Raw genomic sequence first — 11,160 nt, forward strand, 5'->3', positions numbered from 1 at the left:
GGTGGATAGATAGATAGATAGATAGATAGATAGATAGATAGATAGATAGATAGATAGATAGATAGATAGATAGATAGATAGATGATAGATAGATAGATATAGGTGGATCGATATAGATGATAGATAGATAGAAAGATAGAAAGATAGAAAGATAGAAAGATAGCTAGATGATAGGTAGATAGATATAGGATAGATATAGAAGATAGATAGCTAGAGAGAGAGATGGATAGATAGCTAGAGATGGATAGAGATAGATAGGTGATAGATAGATGATAGATAGATGATAGAAAGAAAGAAAGAAAGAACGAAAGAAAGAAAGAAAGAAAGAAAGAAAGAGACAGAGCAGTGTGGTGACCTAGTGATGAAGATGTTCACCTCCCATTCAGAGGGCTGAGAGTTCAATCCTAGGTAGCAACAGATAATTCCTAGGGTGCAAAGAAATATATATATGCACACACATACACACACATATACATACTCTGTGTGGCATCAGGAAGGGCATCCGTCCAGTAAACGCTCAGTTCCATCAAGTTTTGACAGATGATTAGATAGATAGATAGATAGATAGATAGATAGATAGATAGATAGATAGATAGATAGACAGACAGACAGACAGACAGACAGACAGACAGACAGACAGACAGACAACCCCTCCTTAAGGTGACAGGAAATTGTGCTAATATTTTGGAAATTGTGCCATTAAATTCTGGCAGTAGAACCCGAAGAGGGCTCGTATATGGCAGGATAACTGCTGTCTTTGTAAAAGAGCTCAGAACATCAAATTAATTCCGTTCTGCATCTGGCAGGAATTGTGCTACACACACAAGAAAAGCAAACAAAGGCTTTAATTGTTGCTTGTTTAAGGATTTTTAAAGCCATGTTCAACTAGGCACTGGCTCTTGTCTCATCAACTGGCTTCAGAGGGCGGTATAACCTGAAAAAGGTGGCCTAAAAAAATACATTTTTAAGTGTTCAGAAGCCGTTACTGTAATCGATAACTTGCATTGAGAATTGGGGTGAACAGCAGACCCAGGTCTCTATGGGTGATAGTCAAAGATAATTATGATGGCATCCACAATGATGCAGTCAAAGCTCAGCTTGCCTTTTATGAACATCAAATGTGAAATGCATATTAAACATGTGCGGAGTTTCAGTTAGTCTGTTATGGACACAATCTTCTCCTCCCTTTTTTAAACTATCCCATGAAAACCTCCTCGTAGCAGATGAAAGAGCGTATCTTTATCCAACCTTGCAACTGAATCCTCACTTAGAAAATTCAGGTGGAAAAATTACCTATTCAGCCTGAAGAAATAAATAAAATAATTGTGGCTCTTTTTTTTTTTTTACTATAGTAAGGAGTCTTACTAAGTCTTAGCTCAGTGGCTAAGACGCCAAGCTTGTTGATCAGAAGGTCGGCAGTTCAGCGGTTCGAATCCCTAGCGCCACGTAACGACGTGAGCTCCCGTTACTTGTCCCAGCTTCTGCCAACCTAGCAGTTCGAAAGCATGTAAAAATGCAAGTAGAAAAATAGGAACCACCTTTGGTGGGAAGGTAACAGCGTTCCTTGCGCCTTTGGCATTTAGTCATGCCGGCCACATGATCACGGAGACATCTTCAGACAGTGCTGGCTCTTAGGCTTTGAAAGGGAGATGAGCACCGCCCCCTAGAGTTGGGAACGAGTAGCACATATGTGCGAGGGGAACCTTTACCTTTACCTTTAAGGGGCATAGCACAGCTAGATGGCAGTAAACATGCACCAAAAATCCAAGCAGGATTGAACCTGCTTATCCTATGGGTGGGTGAGCACCAGAAAAATATCCCAAAGCTGTAGACTAAACTGGCATTAAAAAATACAACAACCCTCCAGCAACTTCAGAAAAGACCAGTTGTAAACTTCTTCACAACTGCTTCTAGTTGAGAGGAAGATGTGCTCTCATAAATTTAAAGAGCTCAACAGGAATACCATCCCTTCTATTTATTTTTTAAATCTATTTCTGACTCTGGGAGATGGTATTGGACTGGCAGGAAGATTCGGGGGAGCATTCCGATGCTCTCCAGCTGTGTTGTATGGCAACTCTTAATCACCTCTGGAAACAAGATACGTTGGGATTACCAGCACCAATTTGCTAATCTCTGTTCAAACAGCCGAATCGATGGGAACTGTTTACTAGACTACTAAAATGGATATGGAGCAGATGCTTCATGGATGGAGATTTTCAAAAAAAAAAAAAGATTGGACTTTGTTCAGGATGGTATAAGACAGGGGTCAGCAACCCAAGGCTCTGGAGCTGCATATGGCTCTTTCATCCCTCTGCTGTGGCTCCCTGTTGCCGATCAACTCCACAATTGATAGGGCTTTCAGTTAGGTCAGGAAGAGGAAAAAGCCATGTTAGGAGACTGTATGGTGGGGGAGCCGGACTTCCAGTTGGCTCCAGAATTGAATGGGGGGAGGCTTCTGTTTAGGGCCTTTGTGGCTCTTTGAGTATTTAAGGTTGATGACCCCTGGTATAAGATCTCCTGCCTGGGCCAGGAGGTTGGACTGGAAGATGTCCAAAGTCCCTTCCATTTATGATTCTATGCTTCTAACCTAGTGACAGGTGGGCATTTTGGGCATTTTTTTCAAACACAGAAGCCACCAAAGTGGTCGTGGGGCATAAAAGGGCAGGTTTCCTGCCTTTAGTGATGACCTGTGGTTTTCAAACATTGCATGCTACAAGCATTGAGCCAACATCTGAATCCCATGTCTTTCTACCTTCACTGTGGCTGTCAAGAACACACAGCACAAGCTGGAACTTCTTTCCTTTACTCTGGATGCCTTTTAGGTTTGCTTGTCTGTCTGTCTGTCTGTCTGTCTGTCTGTCTGTCTGTCTGTCTCCCTCTCTCTTTAAAAAAAAAACTTTTTCAAGCAGCTCTTTCTCCCCTTCAGAATCATCAAAGTTGGAAGGTAGGATTAGGGCCCCATGAGCTCAACTCCTTGTTCAAAGCATAAAAATAAAATTAAAGTGTCCCTGGACGTATGGCTCTTCAGGCACGGCTCAAACATTCCCAAAGAGAGATGATTGTTTCCACTATCAAATTGCTAAAGAAGTGGCATCTCATTGTGTGCAGCCTCTGATATGACTTGACAGGACATGAACTGAGTTGGTGACCATGCCTGTTTTTCCTGCCCACTGAAAGAGGAGACAGATTGCGCCCGGTGATTGCCCTGCACTATTTTCCTTGAGCAGAGTGGACTCCAACCTGTTTTTCCAAGGCATTTTGCCATTAGCTAAGCCCGGGATGGCGAACCTATGACATGCGTGCCAGAGGTGGAACGCAGAGCCCTCTCTGCTGCCACCCAGGTCAGATCTCCATGGAGTTTCTTTCGTGAGCTTCTGTTTCCCCTCTTCTAGATTAGCTGTGAGAGCTAAAAAGCATGGTAGATGTTTAGAGTGCTGTTTTAATTATTCATACCTACGTTTCCTTTATCTGGCTGTCCATTTTCAGATGTTTGTGTGGAAAGCAGAGAACTGACTAAGGAACTTGACTATCTCTGTCTTGTTTTCATTGCAATAATGACAGTTCTGGTGTCTACTCAAAAACCAGCCTTAGTTTTGGCTTCCTTCCTTCCTAAGTTTTCTTCCTAAGACACCTTTTTACAAACCCAAGGAACATCGATGGAAATTCAAGAGAAATCCAACAATATTCGTATTTTCATCCATCCAGGGAATATCTAACAATGGAAGTGGTCCTTGATTTATGACCACAATTGAGCCCTAAATGTCTATCGCTGAGGAGGACATTTGTTAAGTAAGCTTTGTCCCATTTTAGAATCTTTCTTGCTATAGTTGTTAAGCGAATCACTGCAGTTGTTAAGTTACTAACATGGTTGTTAAGTGAATCTGTCTTCCCCTTTGATTTTGCTTGTCAGAAGACCACAAAAAGGGATCACATGACACACACCCCGGACGCTGCAACTGTATGAGTCAGTTGACAGGCATCTGAATTTTGATTGCGTGACGGGAGGGATGCTGCAACAGTTATTAAGTGTGAACAATTTTCACACTTCTTTCGTTCTGTTGTAACTTCAAATGGTTAGTAACTGAACTGTTAGAATAGAATAGAGTAGAGTAGAATAGAGTAGAATAGAATAGAATAGAATAGAGGATAGGATAGGATAGGATATAATAGAAATCTTTATTGGCCAAGTATGATTGGACGCACAAGGAATTTGTCTTTGGTGCATATGGTCTCCATGTACATGAAGAATAGAATAGAATAGAATAGAATAGAATAGAATTCTTTATTGGCCAAGTACAATTGGACATACAAGGAATTTGTCTTTGGTGCATATGTTCTCCCTATACATAAAGAAACATAAAATAAAATACATTCATCAAGAATCATAAGACAACACTTAGTTGTATCTTATGATCTTATCTTTAAGTGGAGGACTACTCTAATAGGAGTGTTACCAGAAGTTATGATCTCAGTCCCACTGATTCAAAAGATATAGGATTAAATACTAAATTTAATCCTATATCTTTAATGCCAAATTATTTTGTTTACATTTTTAAATTTCAAAACAGTCCGAATTTGACCAAAGAAGTTAGCCCTGAAAGACCGGAGTTTAGACTTATGTCATTCTTATTCCAATTCCTATCACACAACCACGTAGGAAGAGAGAAAATACTGGCATTCAGTTTCCCACCCCTCAAAAGTCTGTAGTTCTAATGAGAATTGGATAAAAGACAAAAATTGGACAGATCTTTGAAGATACATTCTAACGAGACCCTTCCCTCCCGTTCCTCCATTTTTCCTTGGTCGCTACACTAATTAAAATCAAAACTGTTTTTAGGCTTAAAATAAAAGACAGGAATACCTTTCTGTGTGCTGTCCCAAGTCAGCTGTTCTTTGACCTAATAACAGGAGGCACAAAAATAAATTAATAGCAGAGGGGTTGCAATCATAAGGCCATTTTTTAAAAAAATTGGTTTAGGAGCCCAGGGCTAGTCAATATCATAGCTTTCTTGCTGGAGTCACATGGTCAGTTCTGCAGTTTGAAATTACCAATGCCTTTATAAAATTTATATAAAATTTATTGAGACTCTCGAGAAAGTGCAGAGAAGAGCAACCAGGATGATTAGAGGACTGGAGACTAAAACATTTGAAGAACGGTTACAGGAATTGGGCACGGCTAACCTAGTGAAGAGAAGAACCAGGGGAGACATGATAGCAGTCTTCCAACATTTGAGGGGCTGCCACAGAGAGGAAGGGATCAAGATGTTTTCCAAAGCACCTGAAGGCCAGACAAGGAATAATGGATGGAAACTGAACAAGGAGAGATTCAACCTGGATATAAGGAGGAACTTTCTGACAGTGAGAACAATCAACCATTGGAACAGAAGTTGCCTTCGTAAGTTGTGAGAGCTTCACCACTTGAGACTTTCAAGAAGAAATTGTACTGCCATTTATCAGAAATTGTGTAGGATCTCCTGCTTGAGTGGGGGGGGGGGGGTTGGACTAGATGACCTATAAGGGCCTTCCAACTCTGTTAATCTGTTTGTATTCTTGGCTAGAGAATGTAAAGGCATAAATGGACTTATCTAGAGTATACGAAAACCTGAAAGAATGCAGCCCCTGGATCGCATTAACCAAGATGCTACGCATGCTTAAAAGCATTGTTTCAACAATGGACCATTAATGTGTTCTTGTATGGTTAGGTTCTCTGGTTTCATCAGCAAGAAAGGCCCAATGGTTCTGGTCTTTGATCCCTTCCGAGTAAATTCATTTATTGTGCCTTGCACAATACATTCAGCACCATTCTATAACGGACTGTATTAGCGCAGGTGATAGTGGTATACACTTGACATGGCTAAATATATGAAGCACATCAGAAAGAAAATTCAACATCGGGATGTGGCGAAGAACACTGGGCTTTCCCCTTGGTTTTGCCACCTTCCTAAGAGCAGAGAATTAACAACGGGGCATAAAAATACAGATTCTCTTTTACCTCTAGAGATATCCACTTTAAGGGAGGCAGTGGGTGCGATGCTTCATTTCTGAGCTACTTACTATCTGTCAGGCTAAATTAGGAACTGGCAGAATGCCTGCAAATGCCAGCACATCTATTATTGCATGCCCGAAACGGTGTACACAAAGTCCTCAAACAATTATTATTTTTTTAAAAAAAATTAAAAATGGCCCAGTTTTCACACATTTTCATGCATTGTTATCTCGTGGGGTCCTTGGATGAATTTGCCAACCTCTCAAGAAGTTAGATGAGAAATTGGGTGGGTGGGTGGGTGGGTGGGTGGTGAGTGGATGGGTTTTAAACTTATGAGATTGTTTTTCATCCCTGGGATCCTTATTATTCAGATTGAATAATAATAGGCAGGGATGGAACCCATAGCAGATTGATTGACCTAAATCCATCAGTTCTGAATTAGCAGTTCTGGTTGCTAGCAAAAGACCTTCCCTGATGCGTGCCATGCTGGCAGAAGGACACATAGTTCAAAACCTTATTCATGGAAAAAGAGCCTGGTCCTTTATGACACACATGCATGAGATAAAAAATATTAGGTAAAGGTTCCCCTCGCACATATGTACCACTTGTTCCTGACTCTAGGGGGCGGTACTCATCTCCGTTTCAAAGCCGAAGAGCTAGCACTGTCCGAAGACGTCTCTGTGGTCATGTGGCCGGCAGGACTAAATGCCGAAGGCGCATAGAACACTGTTACCTTCCCACCAAAGGTGGTTCCTATTTTTCTACTTGCATTTTTACATACTTTCGAACTGCTAAGTTGGCAGAAGCTGGGACAAGCGACGGGAGCTCACTCCATTAAGCAGCACTAGTGATTCAAACTGCCAAATTGCCGAGCTTTCTGATCGACAAGCTCAGCATCTTCACCACTGAGCTACTATAAAAATATTAGCAATAGGCTTTTGGGCTAACCTCCTCCTGAAAGGAGAACTGTCCTTGGAGAACCAGTGGTGCAATTGAGTCATTTTTGATTCTGAACACTGCAGTCTAACTGGGGGAGGGGGAGGAGTATAAGGGATAAAACATACATCTTTTTTACTTGGTCTATATTGTGGTGAGCCACCCCCTTCCACTGCATTTGGGAACCCACAATTCTGCTAAATTGCATCCCTGACTTGAGATTGCAACTACAAATTTAATGAAGAGCAGGCAGTACAGTGACCTTTCAATACCAAGGTGTTTTTTTTCTTTTCTTTTTTTCCCCACTCTGGAAAAAAAACAAACCCATAAAACCCACTGAGGATTAGCCTTCTCGTACTGTAGATCTGCATAGATTGAATATGGGTAGGGCTGCAGCCCTCTCTTTAGAAAGCCTATCGGGATGGTTACTCCATCTCCAGTCATGCGGATAATTTGATGCATGCTACAATGGCTTAATTGACTGATTTTTTCCCCCCCAGCAGTGGCATAAAATATGTCCTCCTTTAGACACAGCAAGCAATTCTGAAAAGATCTCCAATGAACAGGCACCTCAAAAACAAGCAGCATCAAAACCTACATCTTGTCCGTGGCATTTTCTTTCAAAAGTGACTCTTTTGGAGGCCAAGATCCATCTGTGGAAGAAAAGGGAGGGGGGGGATGCAAAGGAAAAAAGGGCTTCCAAAGTCAACACCCCCCCTCCTTCCTTTTTCTATTTCTCCTTTTTGGATCTGTGTGGGTTGTGTATGAACAAGGACAATCATATCTTTGAAAGAGGACTCAAACCCCCTCATTTGCAAAGGACTTCTGGAAAGCCTTACAAGGTTATGAATTCAGAAAGCACTCTGGATTTCATAGAAAATTCTACACCACCCGGTCTATGGTGACAGCACATACATGGCTGCTCTTTGAGCCATCAAATCAGAGAGATGCAGCTGTCTTTTAATTTCTGGAAGATTAAGATGCAAAGTTAATGCCTTATGGATAATCAACACGCTAATTAGAATCCCTAAACCCTGATCTGCTTTGAAAACTCAGGTGCCGTGTATTTTCTCACAATCCCCTTGTTCGCGCAGCATGTTGACGTGTGTGCTCTGCCTGTGCGTTATGTTATGTGAAACAAACCATTGATGTTGTGTTCAGCAAAATGTGGAACCCAATGTCACAAAAACCATGTTTTAAGTGTATGAACCCTGCCAGAGTTAAATGGGTCTTATTTCCAAATAAATATGCAGAGACTATAATTCTGTTTCTACTTTTCATTAAGGGGGTATAATACAAATTATAAACAGGGCACAAGGAGCGAGAACTTTGCCTTGGTCTGGTAGATAAGACTTTCTCGATTATAAATTGTAAAAGCAGATTGGATGATTCCTATTCCTAAAGCTATTACTGCCAGTGGAATAGTTCCACAATGTAATAAATCCTCTTTAGGTTGCTCTGCTGTAGGATCTGTCTTAAAAAAAAATAATTAAAATATCAATATAAGACTCATGAAATACTACTAACAGGGCTTTTCTTCTGTCACGCCTCAAATCGGTTGACAGAGATGCTCCAAGTTTTAAATATTTAAAATGCGCACAATGACATCAGGAGGGAGAGCGATGAAGGTTTAAAGAAAGAGCTATTTAAGATGGCGCTATGCTGAGTTTCCCTCCTATGCTCTGCTTGGGAGGTGGCGGTGGTGCTATGCTGTAGGGCTGACCTAGTGCATATGCCACATCCTTCTGTGTGTGCATCCTTCAAGCCAGAAAAATATTTGGTTTTTTAAAAAAAAACAAAAACCCTGAATATCTCTCCTAGGCAGGTTTCTTCTATACATCTGGGTCAAGAACCGGGTGGGGGTGAGGGAGAAGAGAAATAGAAAGCCTGGCTAAACTCCATCTAAAGTCCCTAAAGCTGCAATCTTATACACAGCTACTTGGGAGTAAGCCCTGCTGAGTACCATCTATGGCTTTGCACACCAGGCCAATGAAAACCCCCCAGCTCTGATGGTTGCAAGTGGGATCCCCAGTGCTGAATATTAAGACAGCACAAGCACTAGCGAGCATGCACACACACACACACACACACACACACACCTGGGTAGAGAAAAAAAGTCTGCCTTAGCTTAGTTGTGGCCAGTGCTTAGAAGGGCTGCAAAATGAGGGGGGGGGGAGAAAAATAGGCCAGGCTGTTTGCAGAATGCTTTAGCATCCCGATTAAATCTGGAGGCCCAGATCCGAGCTTCTGCCTTCCTCCCTCCCTCTCTACTTCTCCTCGCCCCGCTCCTCCTTCTACCCACCAAAAATTCTATTTTCCCTGCTGTCTCCCCCGCTCCTCCAGCCTTCTGTCCTTGAGAAGGCGAAAGGTCGCCGAGGCAGATGGCGAAGACCGCGGGGGTGGTGGGGGGAAGTGGGATGTCGGCTCCTCCCCCTTCCTGCAGAAAGCAGCCCAAGAGATGGGCACAGCGGGGAGGGGAAGGGGGGAGGGCGAGGGACAGCGACAGCCCTAGTTCCTGGCCTCGCGTCGTAAAAACAGGGCACAGAGCTGTAAGGGGCCAAGCAGAAGGAAGGTCTGTTATACTCACACCGTCCCAAGACGCTGCGCATACGGGCCTTTCCTTCTCTCTTGCGACAGGCTTTGCGGGGGAAGGGGGTTTGGGGTTTCTCCCCTTGCTTTCCGCGTGCCCAAGAACCTTGTACCAGGCGAGAGAGTGCACCAATTATTTCGCTAAGAGCCAGACGTCCCCATCACTTCACCCTCCGCGATCGCGGATTTTAATCCATCCCATCCATTTCCATCAGAGGGGGGGTAAAACAACCTGCGGCGTTGCGATCCAGCAAAGCATCCCCCCCCCAAGGAGCTCTCCGTGGTCCTGAAACCCTCCCGAGTCCCTCGATCTCTCGGCGAGAGCGCTTCCTCTACTACACAGAAGGGACAATTTTGCCTTCCAATATGTATTAGACTACAGCTTCTATCATCCACATCGCCTGGTCTAGTGTTTGTAGATTACTGACGTCTTAAGACTCATCGGAACTCATCGGAAGGGCTAGGAGCCGATCTAGGGTTAGGCTATTCATGAAGGAAGGGGGCGAGCAGGTGGTGCAAAATCGGCTGGAAGTCCTGCAGCCGCATTAGCACAAAATGCTAAAGTTAGCCTCTCCCTCTGTGTGTGTGTGTGTGTGTGTGTGTGTGTGTGTGTGTGTGTTAAGGTGTGGTGTGAACCCCAAGACCACTTGCTTATTGTGGTGCTCCACTGTGATGGGAAAATTTTAACCAGGTTAAAGCTGTTGGATAAACAGAGACAGGGTGAAAATAGACCAAGCTGGAAAGATTTGGGCCAAAGTCTTTTCTTTTGAGCCCAGTGAATAAGATGCAGAGACCTTCCCCTGTTTCTCCTACTCTTCAGATCTTGGAAGATACAAAAGGGAAGGGGGCAATTCTGGCCTCTCGTTTTATTTTGCATATTTATTTTCAGACGTGAGATGTGAATTTTAGACGCTGGCTAAAGACGCTTTCCCTTAGAGCTTCTCTCACCAAAGGGAAATATTTAAGGGGGAAACTGAGCCCTTTCCCAACCTTGCGCAAAATAATGCAATGCAGGTTCAGTCACCGAGAAGGCCCACAAAACGAATTGGACATCACTTTGACTTAGATTCCAGTCTAATCGTTCTGATCAAATAATTTTGGACAGTCGAAATTGGGAAAGCTGATACAGGATTAACAGGGAGGGGGGGGGTCGGGGAAGGGGGGGAGGGACGGGGACGTGCGGGCTAACCTTCCCACTGCAGCATTTGCCAACCCCCTCTCTTTGCCCTTCCCCTCCCTTCCCCCTTCCAACGGGATCTACAAAGCCACCGCTCACTTCTCCACCCCCCTTTTAAAGATGCGCAGGACAATACGCATACGAGCATACACGCACTCACCCACAACTGTCACACATTTGCCAGGGCTGCCTGCACTCCACACCCCTTCATTGCCGGGTTTACAGGATTTACACTTAACACGTACTCAACTACCCCTGTTCTCCCAACTCTAGCGAAAAGGGTTCTGACAAACGGCCAGGCAGACGCAGCTAATTCCCCCTCCACACCCTTTCTTCGGAGTCTCTTAGCACCGCGTTGTAAAGCTGTTGAATCGTCTTAATCTCCACCAGCACCATTTAATATATACATACACCCTCCACCGAGGTTTCTCCTGCCTGTTACATTTAGATAAGACCCAAAGCTTCTAAACCA

Source organism: Thamnophis elegans, chromosome 12 (assembly GCF_009769535.1).
Source record: "Thamnophis elegans isolate rThaEle1 chromosome 12, rThaEle1.pri, whole genome shotgun sequence".
NCBI lineage: Eukaryota > Metazoa > Chordata > Lepidosauria > Squamata > Colubridae > Thamnophis > Thamnophis elegans.